The following is a 23,453-nucleotide window of genomic DNA, read 5'->3' on the forward strand; positions in this document are numbered from 1 at the left end:
AGGTTGATGTGTAGTTTGGACTCTGACAGAGACAAATGACTGCTGACTGTCAGATTGTTGGTGTGGGCTTCCCACCCCGTGAGTGAGGCATCCTTTACTACTGTGATCTCCGGTCATAGCTGCCAAAAGGATTTTCCCTTCAGAATGTTGTCCTCACAAGCCCACCACAGAAGATCTTGTGCGACTGCTTGGAACCTGAAGGTCTGACATCATACCTGAGAATTAGGACCACGGAGTCCTGAGCGGCCTTTGGAGGGATCTCATTACAAGGCACCAGAAAAATGCAGGATGCCATGAGGACAAGCAACCTAAAAAAATAAAAATACTAATAAAAAAATGCAAAAGAAAATTCGAAGGCCAGAAGGCACGGGGCACTCTGGAATTTGGTGACCATCTACAGAATGTGTTGAGCCCTCACCTCGGGTGGCAAGGCTTTCCTCCCTTCCCCCCCAGGACACATCCAGGACTGCTCTGATGAATTGGAGCCTTTGAGATGGTATCAAGTAGGACTTCTTTTAATGGAGGTAGAAGCCCAGCCTGTGGAGTGTGTGGCAGGTTACATCGGGATGTTCCAGGGCCTGAACGGGTGACCGAGCCCTGATCAGCCAATCGTCCAGTTAGGGGTAGCCATGAATCCCGCCCCCTTCTCCTGAGACTCGCTGTGACCAACACCATCAACTTGGTGAAAACCCATGGGCGGAGGTCAGCCCAAAAGGCCAAACTTGAAACTGATGAGAACCTCCAACGGCAAACCAAAGGTAATTTGTGTTTGTCATGGATAGGCACATGAAAGTAACCACCCTGAAGGTCCAATGATAACATCCAGTCCTGAAGCTGGAGGGTCTAAGGATCTGAGAAAGGTTAACCATCTTGAACTTGTCCTTCCTAAGGAACTTGTTCAAGTCTCTCAAGTCCAAGATGGGTCTCAAGAAGTAAGGGGAGTGCCAACCCTTGTTAATCTCTGCTACAGGTAATGGTTCTATAGCACCTTTCTCCAGCAGGGTCAAGATTTCCTGCACAAGGAGCGGATAAGGAATTTTAGAAGTGCCTATACAGTGCGGCTCCTTACCTTAAACTAAGCACAGTGTGCATTACGCGCCAAGCAGAGTTCTGCGTTCTAGCAACACTATCTTCTGGTATGTCTGTGAGCTAAGAGTGTGAAAGGAACAGCTGGTCTTTTTCTGGGTGCCCATGCTTGGAACCCCTTGCCTATTGACTTACAGCAGGAAAGGAATCAGTCTTCCCTTTAGAAGCATTGAAAAGCTCATTTATTTGAATAACTGAGTTTCCCCTAGCCTAGAGTTCCGTTGTGTCCTGTCTTTTTTGTTGCGTCTCGTCTTTGTGTTGGTGTGCGCCCTGATGCCTGCGGGCTTCGGTGCAAAATAAAAGTCCACAGAGGTGATAAAATGCATAGATGAGTGTGGGGGATCTTCATTCCCTCGGAGTTGGTGAGAGCCAGATTTGTCTGTGCTGCTGACAATATTGAATTACTCGCGGATACTCCGTATGGTAAAGGAACTTTGCACAGTACAGTTATGGAGGTCTATCAGGAGAAGCAGTTGTCAGATGTCCTAAACTCAGTTGAAATATCAGGAGCATCAACAATTTGATCACTGCAGAAGAGTCTTCAGTCCCCGTCTGAGGTTATGTTTTGCAACATCCCAAATGGCGCAAACCACAGAATCCTGTAAGCAGTCAAATCACTGATTATACAGAGAGGAATAAGGTTATTTTAGATTCCAACAGGCTTGAGGACCTACTTTGGATGATGGCGGAGTCTTGCCGGTGAGCGATTTTCAAGAATGTTTCGAAGAAGAGTTTCTGGATACACATTGTAATCTCGCTGAAGAAACAGACTGATGAATGCAAGACAGTAAGAATCACCCACTACAGTTCCAACTTGGTCAGCTTCCAATTCCATTATAAGTGATGCTCCTACAAAAGAAACTAGAGTGTAGTCCCACGCCGTGCCAGCCCAAAAAGCACACAAAAACAGCTCGCATTCATGAAGAAGTTGGAGAAAACATCTGTTGTCACCCCATAATCAAAAACAGTTGTAACATTGACCTTTACAAGCCTGTTTTAAAATTAGCTATGGCTAAAAATTACCAGGTTACTCACCGTAGTGACCACCTTACTCTTACTCCATAGTCCCCTTTCCTCCATACTTATGGGACATCTCTCCGTCCTGTGGGACGGGACCGGAGCACTTTTGTAAAAAGCATCACATTTTTCTCAAAAATGTGTCCCTCCTCTCTTTCCTGCGCAGGGCCCGGCACGCGGCCATAACCCCGCCCACCTTGGCTCCGCCCCACGCATCGCCCATCACTCCTTCTCTATCGCAGGGTCAAGACCCATTAGCAATAACAGAGGAACCTTATTAGAGGGGACGGCGGCGGGCGTATGGAGGAAGAGGGACTAGGAGTAAGGTGGTCACTACGGTGAGTAACCTGGCAATACTCCTACGTCCCGTCCCCTTTCCTCCAGACTTATGGGAGATCCCCAAGCAATCCTTCCAGGAACTATGGGTGGATGGAAATACCCCTTACTGAAACAGGTTCTTCAGCACAGCCTGGCCGAACTGAGTGTCAGCCCTAGAGCTCATATCGAGGCAGTAATGGTTACAGAAAGCAGATGGGGAGGCCCAAGTAGCCGCTCTAGCGATGGACTCCTAGGGAACATACTTCTGAAAAGCAACCACGGCTGCCTTGCCTCGCACCTGATGTGCATGGATACCTTTAGGAGGTTTCAGCTTTTGGACGGTGAAAGATTCTGTGATACAGGCCGCAATCCATCTTGAAATGGGTGCCTTAGATGCCGGTCTGCCCTGGGGTTTACCGAAGGTCACAAACAGTTGGGAAGAGCTCCGAAGCTCGGCAGTCCTGTCCAGGTAGAACTTAAGAGCTCTTTGGAAATCCAGGCAGTGTAGAACCCTTTCCGCCTCCGAGGCAGGGTTCGGAAAAAAGACCGGAAGGGAAATCGACTGATTCAGATGGAATTCGGTCACTACCTTTGGTAGGAAAGCTGGGTTCGTCCGAAGGACTACCTTGTCCTTGTGAAAGACCAAGAAAGGATGCTCCACCGACAATGCCTGGAGCTCACTCACTCTCCTCGCTGGCGTAACGGCTACCAGAGAGGACACGTACTTGAGGTCAACCGTAGCCATTGGCTCAAAGGGTTTATGGCACAGCGCCGGCAGGACTACATTTAGGTCCCAAGGTGGGTGCAAACTACGAACCGGAGAGTAGAGGCGTGTCAAACCAGCAAAATGTCTCTTCACCACCGGGTTAGTTAACGAATAAGAACACCGGTCTGTAGAGAGGTAGGCGGAAATCGCCGAGCGATAAGTCCTGCAGGACAAGACATGAACCCCTGACTCTGCTAAGGAGGAGACGAAGGACACCACTGTGTCAATCGTCGCCACCCTCGGGTCCAATTCTTTCTCCAAACACCAATGATATAACCTGAGCCATTTACTCTTGTATTGAGATCTGGTTGAGGGTTTCCTGGCTGCCTTGATAATGCGCATGTTATCCGCAGACAAACCCAAACGCTCTAGAGCCGTGAACTCGGGCACCATGCCGCCAAGTTGAGTGATTGTGGGGAGGGGTGCCACATCTGCCGTTCCCCTTGGTGAGGAAGATCGGGAGTTACTGGTAACCTGATCGGCGGACAGACAGGTGTTGAAGTTCTGAGAACCAAAACCTGGCCGGCCACCACAGAGCTATCAGTAGAAGAGAACAGTTGACAGAGCTCTTCAACTTCCAAATTGCTCGATGAACCAGAGGAAGAGGCGGGAAGGCGTAAACTCTCATGTTGTGCCATGGGATCTCGAGTGCGTCCTCCAGAGAGGAGGCTCCCAGCCCCCCTCTGGAGCCGTACTAAGGAAGCTTCTTTTTTACCGCTGTGGCGAAGAGGTACACCTCCGGTGTGCCCCAACGTGAAAAAATCCATGAGAGGATCTCCGCCTTCAACTCCCACTCGTAGCTGACCACTGTCTGCCGGCTGAGGGCATCCACGATGACATTCAGCCGGACCGGGATGTACACTGCAAGCAGTCAGACCCCATGAAGCACGGCCCACTCCCAAATCTGGATGGACAGATCCACGAGAGAGGGAGACTTCGTTCCCCCTTGCTTGTTTATGTAGTACATTGACACTGCATTGTCTGTTCTTATGCGGACCACCTTGTTGACAATGAGAGGTCTGAACGCCTTGAGCGCCAGAAAAATCGCCAGAAGCTCCAATTGATTTATGTGCAGGAGCTTGTCCTGAGGTGACCAGAGGTCCGAGACCTGAAGAAGATCTAACGTCGCACCCCACCCGAAAAGGGAGGAGTCTGTCGTGATCGTCACCATGGGGGCTGGGTCCTGGAACCCCACCCCCACTGACAGGTTGCTGAGAGACCACCAGTCCAGGTCCACTCTCATGGAATCCGGAATCATTATCTGTTTGGAATTCCGGGTCCACAGCCTGACGCCAGGAACCCTAAGAGCCATCTGGGTCCATCTCATTTGAGACGAGCAAGAGGAAGAGCCAGTACACACGAGGCCATGAGGCCCAGAAGCCTTTGGAACCACCAGGCCGACATGCTCTCTGACTGCGTAAACATCTGACACGTGGCCAACAGATCCGCCATTCTGTCCCCGGTCAGATACACTCGGCAGTCTATCGTGTTCCAACGAAAACCCAGGAAAGTCAGGTCCTGTGAGACCGTCATGGAGGATTTCCACCAGTTCACCGACAGCCCAAGATGGAACAGGAGCTGAAGGAGAGACTGGAGGTTGCCCGCTGCTGCCAACGGACAAGGGCTGCGTAGGAGCCAATCGTCCAAATCGGGATACACATGGATACCCTGGAGACGAAGATAGGCCGCAATCACCGACATCTTTGTGAAGACACGCGGCGCCGAACTGAGGCCAAAAGGAAGCACCCGAAACTGGAAGTGCTCCTCTCCCAAAGAGAAATGGAGTTATCTCCTGTGTGGGTTCCAAATCAGGATATGCGTGTACGCATACTGAAGATCCACCACGCTGAGCGAATCGCCCGCCTGCAACGAGGAGCGAATCTGGACAGGCGTGATCATCTTGAATTTCTCTTGGGGTAAGGAAAGATTGAACTGGGAAAGGTCTAGGATGGTGCGCAGGCCAGCCTGGTTGGGTTTAGGCACCGTAAGCAGCTGGGAGTAGAAGCCCTCCCCTCGCTCCCCAGGGGAACGGGTTCCACAGTTCTGAGGAGCAGAAGTTTCTGAACCTCGGCCTTGAGGGAGGGTGAGCCCGACAGCTGAAAAGGAGGGTTGAGGGGTGGGGTAGGGGGTAAAGGTAAGCGGAAGCCCACTCGAGTGACTGACGAGACCCATCTGTCTTCTGTGATGGTCTGCCACGCCTCCCAATGAGACGCAATGCGCCCTCCCACTGCCCTCATTTGGCAGGTTTATCGGTGGCGGTGCCACCTGAACCTGATGAGAAGGCTGAGGAGCGGGAGAAATACTGCGTACGCTGTTGTCTACAGCGGTTATTCCCTGCAGGAGTATCCACTCTGCGATTTTTGCGGTCGAGGAAGCCCCTAAAAACAGAGGAAGGTCGACCTTGCGAAAATGGCCTTTGAGCCCTGAAGGGAGCTTTAACCAGAACAAACAATGATTTGGCCGTCTGAGTGCGGTCTTTGGTTTTGGTGAGCTCTACATTAGTAGAAGAGTGAAAAAGCTCCTTATCAAATGGAAGGTCCAGAACCTTGTCTTGCACCGCCTTCAAGAACTTAGTGGCATGTAGCCATGCTTGCCGCGAGGTATCAACCCCAAGCATCAGACCCCGAGCCGAGGAATCTACGTGATGAGCCGCAGCCTCCAGGAGATCCTGGGCAAAGACCCTGGCATCGGAAAGGCCTCGTCAGAAATCCTCCAGCTTCTCGACCGGAATGTGCTCCTCAGACTCCGACAGACCTCTCCACAGCCGCATGTTAGCTCCCGCCAAAATCAATTCTGCATTGGCCTGCCTGAGCTTCAAGGCCGAATTGGCAAAGATTTTCCTCCCTAGGGAGTCCAGGAGCTTGTCCTCCTTTCCCAAGACCTGAGTCGCCATCGCGGAGGAGGAGGATGCTGCAGGTCTGGATTCCAACGTGGCCGCAGCCACCACTGTGGAGGAGGGAGGCGGACAAGACAGGGCCACTTCTTCCGAGGAATGTAGCCTGTACCTCGCGTCAATCTTTATTGACAAAAAGTCCCGAGTGTGGCTTTTCCCAAACTCTTCGGACCTCGGCCAGAACGTCCTTCTGCAAGAACAGGCCGGTATGCTCCAAAGGAGACAAGGTGAACACCCCAGAAAGCACGCCCTCCTGCGGAGCAGGTGCCTCGAGCACCGGAACATCTAAGAAGCTCATCATTTCCAGTACCCAGTCATGGAAAGCTCTGGTAGAGCGGGGCAGGTCCTCGTTGTCCTGATCGCCTTGAGGGTCCATCTGACACGTCAGGATCCTGCTGAACTGTGTCAGGCACTGCCTTGTCCACCGGGGACAATGGTGGCACAGGCGGAAGCGCAGGGGAAGGCACCACGGCAAGGGAGGCGCCAGCGGAACCACCGTCGGAACGGGTGGAGCCAGAGGCACGGGTGGACATATCTCCTTGAAAAGCCCTTTGACATATTCCCTCATGGGGTCGGTGCGCATAAGCGCTTGAAATTTACCGAAAAAGGCATCAGGAGATTGTTTCGGAACCTGAGGAGGCCTCTCATGAGATGGACAAATCCAGGGACGTAACGGGGAAGGGTGCCACACCGGCCCCTCCGCCGACGTATCCACATAAATCAAAGGAGCCGCCACCGCGGGCAACGAAACATTGTGCGGAAGAGGAATCCGGGCGTTCCAATCATAAACCGGCCTGTAAGGATGCGCACAAGGGACCTTAGGTTCACCCGAAGGACCGAAGCCTACACCAGGGGCCGATGGCGTAGTTGTAGGGGGTAGTACCTAAAATGGCCGCCATGGTAGTGGCGGGAACGGCCGCCATTTTGTCCTCATCTGAGGGGAACTGCGGCACGTGAGGAAGTGAGGCAGGGGTCACCGTCGATGGATCAGGGGTCTTAATTTTAGCCTTAACGTAAGGAACCTCGGCAGAGCCGGTACTATGAGGCCTGGAATGTTTCTGCGACATACCAACCACCAACTGAGCCTTCGAAGGAAGAGCCTAGGCACTGCCGGAAAAAGAAGAAACTTTCTTCTTTGCCCCCAACAGAACTGGTGTCACCACAAGAGCGGTAACAGTGCGCTGACACCGACAGGGCCTTGCCTAGCCCCTCAGAACTGTTGGTATCCTTAGCCTCTGTACGAGGGAGCTCGGACCTAGGCCCGGTAGAAGCCTTATCGGCACGGGCCTCGAACATCCGTTCGGTAACCTCAAACCCAGCCAAGACCTCGGAGCGTACCCCGGTTTTGTTTTTGAGGGAAGCTGAAAGAACGGCCTTAGAGCAAGCTCCGGTACACTGCGACTGAGTAGAACTGGGTCTACACACACAGCCCCCAAGGAGGGGCCTCAGAGTGTACTCCGGTGTTCACAGGCCCCTTACAGAGACCCTCGGAGAAAGCTCTGGTAGAATTATTAGGCCCGACAGGCACCTCAGGGCGAACCCCGGTAGCAGAGCGATCAACGCCCCTCCCGTCTCGAGAGGAACCCGGGAAGGTATCCCCTGGCCGGGGTGCTCTGAAAATTAAAGAACTTACCGGGCGGTTTTTCTTCTCGTAGATGAACGCCTGAAAATGCGAAGGAGGAGTCCGTCCGAACACCACCTCCCACCGCTCCAACCGACGTTGAAGAGCCGGGACCGAAAGGGAGTCACAGTAAAAACAGGAGTCCCAAGGGTGTTCCAGACCCAATCACTCTAAACAAAGAGGATGGGGATCCGCCCTCGCGGAGCGACAGTGACACGATGAACAGTCTGCAAAATCTAGTTTAAAAGACAGACTAGTAAACAAACACTAGCGAGAGCCAGAGGGGAAAAAAGGGAAGAAATCTTCCGAGGATGCAAGTGCGAGAAAAGGACTGATGGGTGATGCGCGGGGCCGAGCCAAGGTGGGCAGGGATACGGCCGCATGCCGGGCCCCGCGCAGGAAAGAGAGGAGGGACATTTTTGAAAAAAATGTGGATGCTTTTTACAAAAGTGCTCCGGTCCCGTCCCACAGGACGGAGAGATGTCCCATAAGTATGGAGGAAATTTGAATGTGATGGCCAAAATGGAAGCATTTGAAGCTAAAGAGTCTCACGAAAAACCAACACTCAGAGATGCTCTTCAGCACATTCATACGGTGGACACTACTAATATTTATCAGTTGCACCCGAACGGCAAACTGGGATTTACACCTTTCATCACTTAAAGAATTTAAGTACTTTTTCGCCCTCAATTTGATAAACCGCACAAGAATGATAGCGTAGTACTTAGCACAAATGAAACGGATTGACAGCAAACACTCGGACATGTAGATCAGAAAGGCAATTGGGTAGCAAGCAAGACAAAAGTACCCTTTTGTGTTTTAGGTTCAGAAAAATAAAAAAAAAGGCAAAGAAAATACTTGGTGGTGTGGTTAATATTACTCAAAAGAAACAGGCTCTAGCACGATCAATTGTAGCCTTTCCTGAGCTGTCAAGGCGGTCTATAGAAGCACAAATGAAATTGTACAAATCACAGATTACGAACAGTCAAAACACCAAAAGGAAGACAGTCAACAGATCTACAACTCGATCATGGCATGGACTAACCCTGTGAATTATGATGGAAAAGAACTTGTCAACATCTCAACAAAGGCAGTTTTTGATGAAAACGATTCAGAAGGACACATCGTGAATGACAGAAAAAGGTTTCCAAATGTACAACAGCTTTAAAGAAGACCGGATTGAATCAAAGAGTTGTATCCTGTGGTCACCAATGAAGAAAGAGAACCTTCAGCTGTGTAAAAGTGCATGCCAAGTTGTTAAGACAAAAGTATCAGACACTGTAATGCAGTTGAAGGCAGATGGTAATTTGTTCGCACAACTGACATTGATCTACAGGAATGCTTGAGTAATTACAAATTTTCTGCAGTAACTCTTTCAAAGTTCAACTTAGATGGTACAATGATTTTAGCTGCAAACAAAACCAAGCTGATGAAGATCCTGGAAGAGGAACATACAGGGGTGTCTCACAACATGACAGACGTCTCTTCATTGTTAGAGGACAGAATATCTGTACCAAAGCAAACATTCAGCAGCTTTTCTTGAAGGAATGGCAGAATTGCAAGCACTGCAGAAACCATCATATCGGAAGACATGCCATGACCTTGCAATTGAAGAAAAAAAAAAATAGAACTGCATCAGCTCAAGTATTATGACTCAATTAACTATTTGATATCTACCTCCTCCTCCTCCGCTTTCCCCAATAGAAAAAACATTGCGTGCTCCGCTAGACAAAACTAAGACCGGAGGAGCCACGTGCAGCGGATCAGTTCTGCTCCCGCTTCACTGGATAAGGGCCAGGCGGACCAGGACAGCCCCGCTCTATTAGAGCATTTCATGACAGGGTGCTGGATATGATGGCTTTCCTTGACATTCCAGTGCCAGAGGCCCCAGATCCACAGGAGGGGGTGCTTTCTGGAGCCTTCACTCTATCACCTCAGGAGCACACCAGCCCGTGCCTCCAGAAGGATGTCTTGGCTGAGGCCCGTAAGGTCTGGGAAAAACCCCATTCCGGGCAGCATCTCAAGAGGATTGTTGCTCGATACAAGCTTCATGCCTCGGAAGATAGTCTTGTTGGCTTGTCTGCTCCCATCGTCAACGGTGGTGGCAGCAGCCACCCTCCAGTCCAAGCCAGCCTCTACATCCTCCACTTCAACTGCCCAAATCCTCTCCAAGGAGGACAAACTTCTCTATGCCATTGGCAAGAAAGTATTTTCCAATTCGGAAAAATCTAGCCGATTTACAGGAATGTATTCCCGTGGATAGGCTAGAAGACTTCAAAGCCGGTTTGTCGGACCCCAGAGTGTTGGCACAGGAACTACTGGAGGTCGGGGCACACCACATAGATACCTCCGCTTGAGGCCTTATGGTTGGGGTTGACGTCTCTCGCCGAGCATGGCTCCATGCACCCAAGTTCTGAAAGAAAGTGCAGGACAAAGTGCTGGATCTTCCTTTTGATGGTAAGTTGTTCTTCCATTCCTCCACAGATTAGGAACTCACAAAGACTAAGGCGAGTAATCAAACCGCCAAGTCTGTATCTGTCCTGACGAAAGCTCTGGCTAACGCTCCTTATACACAGAGGTCAGAGTCCCACACTCGGTCCTGCTCTGGGTTCAGGGAGTTTCAGGATCGCTGTGTGCGCCGATCTGTAGCTCCGGTTGGCGGGCCCCACCGTAAGCAACAACGGCAAGGTGGCCTGTTTTTCTCTCAGCCATCAGCCTCCTCTCCAGAGACAGGTGGTCTCCCTGCCGACAAATCATCGAAATTATATTTTTTGTCAGTCGCACGAGACTCCAGTGGTAGTACGAATCTCGTCTCATCTGGAGGCGTGGCAGACTATCACCGAAGACGATGGGTTTTGTCAATCGCTCTAGCGGACTTCCACTTGCACCTCCCCCTATCCCACCCTTCAACCCTCCCATCCAGCAGACTGGGTCATCCTCCCTCAGAGCCGAGGTACAGAAACTTCTAGACCTCAGAGCGGTAGAGCCTGTTCCCCTCAGGGAGCAAGGGGAAGGCTACTACTCCCGTCTGTTTGCAGTGCCCAAACCAAACCAGGCTGGCCTGCGCACTATCCTCTATCTTTCCCAGTTCAATCCATCTCTTCCCCAAGAGAAATTCAAGATGATCATGCATTGCCAAATAAAGTCCTCTCTTCGGAAGGGCAATTGGCTCAGCATAGTAGACCTCCAGGATGCATGCATGCACATTCTGATTTGGAGCCCAAATAGGAAATATCTGCGGTTCTCTGTGGGCACGGAACACTTCCAGTTTTGTGTACTCCCTTTTGGTCTCAGCTGGGCGCTGCGTGTCTTTACGAAGATGTCGGTCATCGCAGCTTTCCTCAGACTGCAGGGGGTTCATGTATATCCATATTTGGACGACTGGCTCCTGCGCAGTCCTTGCCCACAGACAGTATTGACCAATCTTCAGTCTCTCCTTCAGCTCCTATTCCATCTTGCGCTGTCGGTGAATTGGCGGAAATCGTCCTTGATGGTCCCTCAAGACCCGATTTTCCTGGGTTTCCGTTGGAATAGACTCAGTACCAAGGTGTTTCTAACAGCGGACAGGATTGCCGACCTATCGGCAAAATGTCAGCTCTTCCTCCAGTCCTTGCACATGACAGCCTGGTGGTTCTAAAGATTTCTGGGTCTCATGGCCTCTTAAGTGCTAGCTCTACCCCTTGCACTTCTGAAGATGAGGCGTACCCAGCTAGCCCTTCGGAGCCGGGTACGCCTCATCTTTCCAAGATAATTTCAGTTCCATCCTGCATGTCAGTGGATCTACAATGGTGGTCCTCAACCAACAAATTTTCAGTGGGGGCCTCCTTCCAGGAGCCCCTGCCCACAAGTGACGGTTACCGCAGACTCCTCCCTTCTGGGGTGGGGAGCGACACCGTCACCTCGAAGTATTCGATCTGTGGATGCCTCAGGACAGGCAGTTTCATATCAATTATCTGGTACTCGTGGCTGAGTTCCTGGCGCTCAAAGCTTTTCAACCGTCTATCACCAAGAAGGTAGTCTGTATTCACACAGACAATTCTGTGGCAATGTTCTACAACAACAATCAGGGTGGCACCAAGTCACCTCTCCTTGTGGACCTAGTCATACAAATGTAGGACTGCGCCATTCAGCACAAGGTCTGGCTACAGGCTGTACACATCCCGAGTCATATCAATGTAACTGCAGACTCACTCAGCCGTCAGTCGGCAGCCAGTTACGAGTGGGAAATGAACAGTAATGTCCTCTCCAACATTTCACATCAATGGGTCACTCCAGAGGTGGACCTCTTTGCAAATTCTACAAACAGCAAACTTCCTCTTTATGCATCCAGGAATGGCCTCGGAGCTTATGCCTTCCCTCCATTGCCTCCGTTTCATCGGTCACTCTGCATGCTCCGGACTGCATCAAATTGCACTCTCCTGTTCATAGCTCCTTGGTGGCCAGCCAGATTCTGGTATTGGGAACTTTAGCATCTGTCGATTCTTCCTCCGATCAGATTGCTGCAGATTACCACCCTTCTTCACTAGAGCGATCACCCGATGTGGCACCCCTGCCCACAATAATTCAGCTTGGTGCCAGAGTTCTTATCTTTAGCGCAGTTTAATCTGTCCGAGGACAATATGCACATTATCCAAGCAGCCAGGAGGCCCTTCTACAAGGGCTCAATATTGGAGAAAATGGCTCCGTTTTGCCATTGGTGCTTAGCTAAACAGCTCGACCCCAGATATGCTACAGTCGACACAGTTTCATTCTTTGTGTCTCACCTGGCAGCTTCTGGCATTCATGTTCTGTCTTGCAGAACAGATTTATCTGGCATTGCGGCCTACCTGTCCACAGACAGCTGTTCCTTCTCATTGACTAATCCAGTCATCAAAAGGCATTTTGCGGGACTCCATCTTTTCCCGGCAGTACACACTCCAAATGGGATTAAACGCAGTCCTCACCGCTTTATGCCATACACCATTTTAACCCATGGCCACTACTGCTCTTAAGTGCCTTTCTTTGAAGGTTGTTACATCCGAAAGGCGAGTAAGCAAACTCCACATGCCTTCTGTGGAACATCCGTTCCTCACTTTCCACAAGGATAAAGTTGTGCTTTGCACTCATCCATCCTTCCTAAGGTGGTAACTGACTTTCATTTGAATCGGTCTATCTCCTTACCAGTCTTCTTCCCGAACCCGGCATCCGATGCCGAGAGTGTTCTACACAATTCGGACTTCAGGCGAACCTTCAAGCTTTACCTCGATAGAACGGGGGAACTCAGAAGCTCCTCACAACTCTGTTACATCCGGTAAAGGGAAACTAGCTTCCAAAGCATCCAGTTCCCGTTGGATTGCCTCATGCATTTCAGAAGCATATAAGATCCAAGGACTTCAACCACCTAAGGGCATCCATGCTCCTCTAGTCCACTGCAAAGCGTCTGCTGTTGCCTTCCAAAAGTATGTTCCTTGGGAGTCCATCGCCAAGGCGGCTACATTGGCCTCCCCCATCAGCTTTCTGCAAGCATTATTGCTTAGACCTAAGCTCAGGGCTGATGCCCAATTTGGCCAGGCTGTCCTCAAAAACTTGTTTCAGTGAAGGGATTTTCCATCCACCCTTACTACCTCTGGTCGTGCCTGGGAATCTCTCACAAGTATGGAGGAAAGGGGACAGGACATAAGAGTATAACAAAGTTACTCACAGTAGTGACCATCTTACTCCTAAATCCACAGTCCCCTTTCCTTCATACGCCCGCTTGTCCCCTCTAAAATGTATCCTCTATTATTGCTAAAATGTTCTCAGACCTGGCGATAGAAAAGGACTGTAGAGTAATGGGCGCAGCTCAGGAGGGCGGGGTTACAGCCACATGCTGTGGCCCCACATAAAAATATAAATTTAATTTTTGATTCTTCTTGACGAAAGTGCTCCAATCCCATACCGAAGGATGGAATGTCCCACAAGTATGGAGGAAAGGGGACTATGGACTAGGAATAAGATGGTCAATACAGTGAGTAACTTTGTTAAATCAATGCGTTAGAAAAAGTATGGCATGGCGATCTTCTGTAAAAGTATTAAATAGTAGGAGAGTAGGAGAAGAATGGGGGCAAGAAGGTCAATAAAGAAAGGGCACCATTCAATTGAAAGCCATCAGTGTTTCCCCATTTTTTTAGGGCAAAGAATGGCTTGTTCGACTTCTAAGGAAAGATGCCGTCTATTGACACCATATCAGATTTATAGGTGTTATAATGAACTGTGTTAGAGACGCAGTCTGATATTGGAAACAGTGGACAATATACTTCTGGTGTAATGAACTTTTGATATTACTGGAAAAAGTGATTGACCATGTCTGAGTTTTTAGTTAAAAAAATAAATGAGTCATAGAAAGGCTTCTAATGGATTTGATATGGGTACATACAGTTTTTGTTTTAGCTATGCTGCCAATAGTTTACCCAATCTGATCCTACATGTATTAGTCAATTTGTGCGTTAATTAGTTGGTAAAAAGTTGCTTCATTTGAATTGGTCATATAGTAATGTTCTAATGGTTTGACTCGCCACCTCTTGATATAACCACTAGATGGTCACATTTGTCGGATACTTGAGACTACCGACATGAAAGCCACTGCTGGATGGTGCACAATTTTAGGCGTGCATAAGGTACTTTATAGATGCAAGATTTAATCATGTCCAAGAGCTTAATAACTTTTCTTACCAAAAGAATTACCTGCACTCTTTCTTGAGATGGGTTAGGAGTCCGTCGTCCAGACAGGAGTTCACAGGGATAGTCTGGCGGCAGGGGTGCACCGCCACTACCACAAGTACTTTGGTAAATACACAAGGTGCTGAGGTTATTCCAAAAGGAAGTGCCTTCAATTGGTAGTGTTGTATTCCTACTCGAACCATAAAAACCTTCTGTGACTAGGAAACATTGAAATATGAAAAAGTAAGCATCATTCATGTCTACTGTGGCTATTCTCCTGAATAGCGGGATGACGTACTTGAAGTGTGGTATGTTATGGAGATCTATCATTTTTATGCTTCATCCCCTCTCCTAGTAAGTCCCCCCCCCCCACCCCAGCACTTTTTGCTTGACTTCTGGACATTTTTCATCAAATCCTGAATGAGTGGTACCTTTCTCCACTCATTCATTCTTGTGGGCTCTTGTCTTTTGGAACCCTATTCTTTGTATTCTACCTGTACTATGGAGTCTGTCTACTCCATAGCTCTTAAAGGCATCCGTTTTCACTACTGCAGCACACAGCTCCGTCCAGGCAGTGTTGTTGGGGACCCCTTTGATCTTCCTTTAAGATTATTTTTCTATATCTGCAAGTAACTACAGTTCTTAAGGATAGAGAGATAAGAGATACTAGGAATCTCTCCCAAAATGTTATAGTCTGAGAGATGGCACACACCACCTTCAGTGGAGTGCCAAAATGGATACATAGTATCCCCATTCTCTCTACTCCTGTGACTTTTTAGTCACATGGACAATCTCCTAGCTATGGCTGGTAGCAGTGGACGTGTTCTACCAACTATCGTCATTTTTATACCACAGCCTTGGTAGTGCACAATAGGGGCACCCAAGTACCAACTCTGGGCCTCCCTTCTTTGTTCGCCATTGCTAGCGTGGTTGTCCTTTGTAAGCCCTTCATCTAACATTCTGGGAGGGGGAGGTCAGTGTGTGTTTTGCCTTTGGCGGCAACCCTTGGGTATCCGCGCCTAGGCTCCAGAGTGTCTGGGAAAGCAGGAAGTGGGGGAGGAGTCTTCCACCCCCCTGTCCTTTGTCTGCCAGAGTGCCCTGAATAGGACCAGCTCCCACAGGGGGTCTTGTAAACGCCCCTTTCTGTAAAAGGCTGAGAGAGATTGCAGGAGTGTGTGCTGGAAATGTATAAAAGGTGAGGCTTCTGGAGTGAAAAGCAAGTCGACCACTGGAAGCTTAAGTAACCGAAGGAAAAAAACTAAACAAAAAAAAAAAAAAAAAAACATGCCTGCAGACCCTTTGCAACAAACACTGAAGCAAACACTGCTGTCTCCACCCCATTTTCTATGCGACAGAGGAGCTCTGAAGAGGAAGACTTCTTCCCTTTGGCTGGTGGGAACAACCAGTCCTGAGACGAACTTTGAATTGAGCCATCTCCCAAGGTCCTAGGAGTTTCCAGAGCTGCGGAAACAGTACTAGGAGACCTGCGGCCCATTTCGAGTGTATCATCGTGGAAATGCTGAATCCATCCAAATCTTTGCTGAACCCGTAAGAACACTCCAGAGATCCGATCCAACTCGCCCAGACCCCCTCACCAGAGTGCAGGAAGCGAAGATTGACTGGACAATCCATGTCCTTTGTTGGTGCTGCAGAAAAGGCACCAAAACCGTAGAGTGAACTAAGTGGTGCCCTAGGTCCTCCCGAGACTGCTGCTTTTAGATCTGTCCATTGTCCTGCCTTCAGTCATCATACCAAGGAATCCAGAGGTTGGGTCCAGAGCTGAAACATCGAAGCATCCAGCACAAACATTTTCTTCAAACCTAAGGTACTGTGGGGGGAAAAAGGAATTGCTTGCCTGATTCCAAGAAGTCACTTCAGAGCGTTGGAGTGCACCCAGTGGTGTCCTGGGTCACCCCCTCTTACCTCCGACTCACGCTCCTGCTTGTGACCCTTCATCGAGTCCTTTCACAGGTATCCCTTGTTAACTTGCTGCTTCTATAACATCGAGACTGGAAGAAATCCTCAGTAACTCTTCGTATTCTGCTGCTTTTCAAGACTTTGAGCCCTCTCTGAACTGCCTGTAGTTAGGGTTGCGTTTCTGGACTTAAAGACTTGCTGTGCGAAGAAACCCTCTCTAGAACCTTAAACCAAGCTAATGTTACACAAACTAACCATTTTCCTCCCTTAAAGTAACTTCACTATATGTGTTGCAGAGTAAATGTATTACCGTATAAACTTAAAAACTGCAAGTGCATGTAATAACCGATAATACAATAACATGGTCTTTTCCTTTTCAAAACTTATGTACAAATGTTGTAACTGTGAACAAACACTAAAGTGAAAGCATCCTTTAAGTGTATTCTCAAGCATTCCAAAATGTTCTAGTTTAAACGTCTAAAATATTTAAATTGATTCTGATGTGTATATAATAAATATATAATTTGATATACATTTTAAATGTAAGAGTTTCTTTGGTGTGCATGTCTAACTAAGCTTCAATGTACTTACCTACAGCTCACATCTTCCTCTTAAGATAAGCTTGACTGCTCTGCCACTCTACCAAGGTCCTGAGTTAGTTCAGACTGACAGAGTTGGAGATCTACAAATCACTGGGATAGCTTACTTAAGTCTTACTACCACAGTAAGACTTTAGGAATACTCCCCTAACATGGTCATTTTACATACTTATTTGCTGGTGTTAGATATAAACAATGGTCTTGGGTCTGGTATTTGAGAAAATAAAGTGAGTAGATGCCATTTTTACCTGAAACTGAAGAAGTTGTTCAATGGTGTTCATTAATAGCAATGCCTCTACTTCCTTTTCTAGCAGTTTTGTGTTCTCTCTGCATCTTTGTCTTGCAGAAGAAACCTGTGCTGTGCTTGGATTAACTCTTTGGTATGTGGGCCACTGTATCCAATACCCACTAATCTGATGTGTCCCCATGTTTCCTACTGGAGATGCATGGGAGGGAACCTGTATTTAGGAGTCATTTTTTGAGGAGGAAAACACTTGTGAGGTGGGTGTGTCCTCTACGCGTGTGTTTTGTGGGAGAAAAACAAGTTACTTACCCCTGGTAACCTCCTTTCGACAATGTTCCTCCCACGTATTCCTCATCTTTGACACTTTTCCAGCTTCAGAATTTTTTTTTAAAAAAAAAATGTTTTAAAGAAAAAATGGCCAGAGGCCGCTGGCCGTCGAGAAGATGTCCCTCTAAGGCCTTCATTGAGGGCGATGTCATTGAAGGCATATATAGCACGTGCAGCGCCCGTTGGCCTCAGTTCTGTTTTTCCCTCCCTCCCCTAAAACACGGGAATGACATACTCAGCCTTAATGGAACGGAAACAGTAATAGCACAGGAAATTCTACTCAGGGGTAGGATGGGAATGTGATGAGGAACACGTGGGAGGAACATCCAGTCGAAAGAACGTTACCACGGGTAAGTAACTTGTTCTTCGAATGGATGGTGTCCTCCCACGCATTCCTCATCTTTGACAGGCTCCCAAAGCAGTGTTATGTTTTGGCGGAGAGAGTAGAATTGGAATTCATACATTTTCATGGATAGAATGCAAGTACTGCCTTGCCAAAAGAATCATCCTGGCCAAGGGAATAATCAAGTGAATAATGTTAATTGAACTTGTGTATGGAAAACCACGCTGCCGCTTCACAAATTGTTTTTATTGGTACGCCCCTCTGAATGGCCGTATATGTATCCATGCCCCTTGTGGAATGAGCTCTTAAACGTTCAGGAGGGTCTTTTCCTGCAAGCCTGTAACATTCTGATATTGTGACAATTATCCATCTCGATAAGGTCTGTTTGGAAATAGTCTGACCTAGTTTGTGTCCTGTGTATCCGATGAAGAGTTGGTCATGAACTCGCAATTCGGTTTTGGAACTGCCGCAGAAGGCCCCTCATGAGGAGGATAATTCCAGGGACGTAGAGGGGAGGGTTGCCATACAGGCCCATCCCCCGAAGTGTCCACAAAACTCAAAGGTGCCGAACCCACAAGCAACAAGACATTGTGCAGAAGGGGCACCCGGGCGTTCCAATCGTAAACTGGACGAAACGGATGCGTACAAGGAATTTTATTTTCACCCGCAGAATCAACTCCTACACCTGAGGCCGATGGTGTAGTTGTAGGGCGAGTGCCCAAAATGGCCGCCGTGGTCGTGGAGGTAACGGCCGCCATTTTGCCATCACCTGTCCCCGTCGGTGGGTCAGAGGTCTTAATTTTAGCCTTTACATAAGGAAGCTCAGCCGAGCTATGTGGCCTGGAATGTTTCTGCGACATACCAGTGGCCAAACTAGGGTCCACAGGAAGGACCTCGGCACTGCCGGTAAAGGAGGAACTTTCACTCCTTGCCCCCTCAACAGTTCTGGCGTTGCCACAAGAGCGGGAACGGTGAGGAACAACTTTCACCGATAAGGCCTTGGCAGGCCTCTCAAATGTTGGTTGCTTTAGCCTCTGCACGAGGGACCTCAGACCCAGGTCCGGTAACAGCCTTACTAGCGTGGGCCTCGAACATCCGTTCGGTAACACCAAGCCCAGCAGAGGCCTCGGGGCGCACTGCGGTACTTTTGAGGGAAGCCGATAACAAGGCCTCAGAGCGAGCTCCGGTACCCCACTACTCAGTAGAACAGGGTCTACAGGCAGCCCCCACAGGAGGGGCCTCTGAGCGTGCTCCGGTATCCACAGGCCCCTTACAGAGACCCTCTGAGAAAACACAGGTACAATTATTAGGCCCAGAAGGCACCTCGGGGCAATCCCCGGTGACAGAGCGATCAATGCTCCTCCTGGCTCGGGAAGAGCCGGAAAGGCATCTCCCGGCTGGGGTGCTCTGAAAAGTAAAGAACTTACCAGGCGTTTCTTCTTTTTGTCGAAAACACATGAAAATGCAAAGGAGGAGTATGTTGAAACACCACCTCCCACCGCTCCAACCAACGTTGAAGTGCCCGGACCAAAAGGGAGTCGCAATAAAAACATGAGTCCCAACAGTGATCTGGACCCAAACACTCTAGACATAGAGGTTGGGGATCCGCCCTTGCGAAGCGTCGGTGACATGATGAAAAATCTGGAAAGTCTAGTTTGAACAACAGACAAGACTAGTACACGATCGCTAGCGAGAATCAGAGAGGAGGAAAAAAGGGAAGATCTTCGAGGGTACAAGCGCATCCAGTCCAGAACAAGCGGAGAAAAGGACTGATGGCCGATGCGTGGGGCAGAGCCGAGATGGGCGGGGTTACGGTTGCATGCTGGGCCCCGCGTAGGACTAAAAAAAGTTTGGGGGAAATTTTCGGATGCCTTTACAAAGCGCTCTGGTCCCGTCCCACAGGACGGAGGGATGTCCATAAGTATGGAGGAAAGGGGACGTAGGAGTATGCATCTTTCATAGCCAATGTTGCCATGTAAACCCCCTGCACCAGCAGTGGGATTACTTCCTGCAATGTTGTCATTTGGAACATTTGTGGTTGACAAATTTGTTCACAGGGAAGTCTAACACAGGGTACATGGCGAGATCCTTTTTGGGTACAAGGAAGGGAGTTGTTTCTTACCTGTAACTCAATTTCTCCGGTGTTGGTATCTTTCATGGATTCACATGCTTTGAATATTTCCCGTCAGACTGGGAAACCTCGGTAACTTTAATATAGCTGTTTTCCTATGAAAAACTTCAAACACTGAGTGTCCTATCGACGTCTTTATGGGTGCTTAAGGCTGCACCAATAGGACGTCGAGTATAAATAGCCCCGCCCCCTGCGGCTTCCCTTCAGATTTAACCACCAAAATGGAGGCACCTCAAACGTAGGTTTGCCTGAATGGGGAAGGCCGGAGAGCACATGTAAATCCATAAAAGATACCAACGCTGGAGAAATTGAGTTACAGGTAAGAAACTACTCCCTTCTCCAGCATTAGATCTTTCATGGATTCACATGCTGTGAATAGACTACATAACAGTAAGATAACCTGGAGGTGCATAACAGGCTAACACCCTGCCCCAGACAATCATGAACCACAATATATAAACATGCATTTGCAGTTAAGATCATCAGCATTAGTAAAACCAAACCCCGGAAGCACAGAAGCAGCAGGGCTTACTTTATTGGAACAGGAGGAGGACCGCACGCCCTGCCTGAACATCCCTGCATGCTATTGACCCAAACAGTGTCTGGAGAAAGTGTGCGGCACCGCCCATGTAGCTGCTTGGCAAATGTCACTTAGCGGTATGCCTGCCCACAGCACTGCCGACCTCGTAGAATGGGAGCTGGGAGTCGACTGCCTCGTTGTGGAAAAAGGAAATCTTAGATGAGACCCAACGAGAAAGGCCCTGCTTTGAAATCTGCTTCCCCTTGTTGGAGGGGATGAAAGCCACAAATAGCTGTCTCGATATCCTGAAGGACCGAGTCCTGTCCAGGTAAAACTTCAACGCCCTCTTGACATCCAACTAATGTAGCGCTTTCTGCGCTAGAATGGTAGCAATTGGAAAAAAGGTGAGTAAGGCTAACGTAGTGTTCTTATGAAACTCTGATGGAATCTGCGGAATAAAGTGAGGATTTGTAGATCGGAGAACCTTAGCCCTCATGAAACGCAGATACGGTAGGTCGATAACCAGAGCCTGAAGCTCGAAAACCCGCCTGGCAGGCATAACGGCCACCAGATAAGCAACCTTCAACATGAGAAACTTCACTGCCATCCTGGACATGGGCTCAAACAGTGGTTGAAAGGCCCCTGAGGAAATGTTTAATCAATCTGTCGCTGAACAGAGGAGTAGAGTTGCGCTGCCTGGTGAACCTGGAGATGGCAGCCAATTGGACCTTAATCGACGTCAACACCAGATTTCCCCTTCCCCCACTCTTCACCAACAGCAGAAGATAAGGCAATATTTGTGGCAGCAAAACCTGCAAGCTCAGTTGCTGCGAGCAACAGGCACAGAACCTCTTCCACTTGCGGCAACAGTCCCGTGGAATTCTTAGGTGTTCAAATTCGGCGTGGTCAGGAGCCACGCTGCAAGGCTGAGGGACGTGATGCCACACCATTCCTTCATTCTGCGACAGAAGATCCGGCTCTGACCCCAGATGAAGAGGGTTGTTCACTGCTAGATGAAGAACGTCAGAGAACCAGGTCTGTCTGGGCCACGACGGGGCCACCAGTATCACCTTGCACGGAACCTTGCGCACCATCTGGATAGTTTTCCGGATCAGAGGAAACTGAGGGAACGAGTACGCGAACAGGCTCATCCACAGGAATGACAATGTGTCCCCCCCTCGAGTCTGCATGAGCAACCCTGCTGGCGAAGAGACTGCACTGCTCGTTTTCTGGGCTGGCAAATAAGTCCAGCGGGGAAGTCCCCGTTTCCTGAATATCCTCGCCACCTGGTCGTCCTTCAGCCGCCATCCGTGCATCTGAACTGATTCTCGGCTGAGCGCGTCTGCGGGCTCATTTTGCACCCCTGGCAAATAGTAAGCCACTAGACGAATCTTATGCGCTATGGCCATGTGCCAGACCGCCTGAGCCTCGCTGGACAGAAGCTTGGGATGCGTGCCCCCTTGTTTGTGGAGATAAAACATAGTTGTAGTTTTGTCTGTCAGAAAAATCGTACCACCGAGCTCTGAATGAGGGGCCGAATAAAAAAAGACAAACTCCAGAACGTTGATGTGCAACAAAGACTCTGAGGACACTTAACTGGTCTAGGTGAGCACCACAATCGACCTGTGAAGCATCGGTCACAATCGTATACTGAAACTCTGGCTCCACCAGAGGCATACCCCTCACTATGTTGTCGGAGTGAGTCCAACACTGCAGGGCGTCTGCCAGTGCCTGGGATAAGAGAACACTGTTGGACCAAGAACCGAGGACCTGTGACCATCTTGAAGCGAGAAACTCCTGCACTGGACAAATGAAAAGCTGACAATTCGGGATGAGTGGGATGCAGGACGCCATGGTGCCGAGAAGAGACCTGTATACCCAGACCGTGACTGATGTTCCCGGCACAAATGAACTTGCCATGGATAACAGCTTCCCTATCCTTTCTAACGATGGCTTCACCAGATGGAGCGGCATCTTAAAACGAGCCCTTAGAAAAACCAAGTCCCTGGAGGAGTCAGACAATATTTGGCAAAGTTGACTGCAAAGCCCAGACGCTGTAACAGGAGCATAGCCGCATGGAGAGACTCCGACTCCCACTGACGAGTTGCCCCCCTGACCAACCAGTTGTCCAGGTACGGATAGACATAGTGCCCCTCCCTGCGGAGTTAAGCCGCCACCAGAGCCAGGCACTTGGTGAACGTCCTTGGAGCCGACTCGAGGCCAAAGGGGAGAACCCGAAACTGTTAATGCTCGTTGTCAACCACAAACAGTAGAAACTTGCAATGTTCGGGGTGCATCGGGATGTGGAAATAAGCATCTTCTAGATCCAATGATGCCAGAAACAACCCAGGCTGCAGCGTTTGTATAACGTCCTGCAACGTTAGCATCCTGAACATTTGGCGTTTCACATTAGGTCCAGAATGGGGCGCCATTTGGTTGTTTGATAATGAAAAAGAGGGAGTAGGTACCTTGTCCTTTTTCCGACTCCGGGATCTTTTCTATAGACCCTTTCTGCAGCATCAGGCACACCTCTTGCCGCAAGATCTGTAGATGTGGCTGCGATACCTTCACCGGTGGAATAGGGAGTGGCGGACACTGGAACTCTAAGAGGCTGTACTGTACAGCACTCATCGGTCAGTCGTAATCAAACGCCACTCGTCGAAATGTTGAGCCACTCTTCCTCCAAGTCGACTGCCCTTGTCGCAGTCATTGTTGAGGCTTGGACTGGCGGCCTCGAGTAGCGGAGGACGAATCCCACTTTCACCGATTTTGATAGTCCTTGTTCCGCTGATCTGACTGGTAAGATCGCCGAAACTCCCGAGAGGAATAGCTGGAGCAATCATAACGCTTGTCGTGAGATCAAGCAAACCTGGCATTCCCAGAGGCTCCCCGAAATGAGTGAAAGGGACAAAACGCCTACCCTGCAGCGTCGCCAGGGTCCTCGCCATATCTGAATCCTCCTTCATATTCATCAGAGCCTCGTCAATCTTTTC

At 49.3% G+C, this 23,453-nt stretch overlaps 1 protein-coding gene across 5 annotated transcripts in view; it reads right to left on the reverse strand.

Annotated features, from left to right (window-relative positions):
• ARHGAP35 (Rho GTPase activating protein 35) overlaps positions 1-23,453 on the reverse strand; it is an 849,836-nt gene that overhangs the window by 664,115 nt on the left and 162,268 nt on the right. Inside the window, exon 1 of one of the 5 annotated variants that reach the window (XM_069644576.1) lies at positions 1,761-1,912. The exons of the other annotated variants lie outside the window; for them this stretch is intronic. The gene's annotated coding sequence lies outside the window, so the exon portion shown is untranslated. Of the gene's footprint in view, positions 1-1,760; positions 1,913-23,453 lie in introns of those variants that run through there. 5 annotated transcript variants of the gene reach the window in all.

The sequence above is a fragment of the Ambystoma mexicanum genome, chromosome 2p, assembly GCF_040938575.1.
Source record: "Ambystoma mexicanum isolate Mex_15411 chromosome 2p, UKY_AmexF1_1, whole genome shotgun sequence".
Classification (NCBI taxonomy): Eukaryota; Metazoa; Chordata; class Amphibia; order Caudata; family Ambystomatidae; genus Ambystoma; species Ambystoma mexicanum.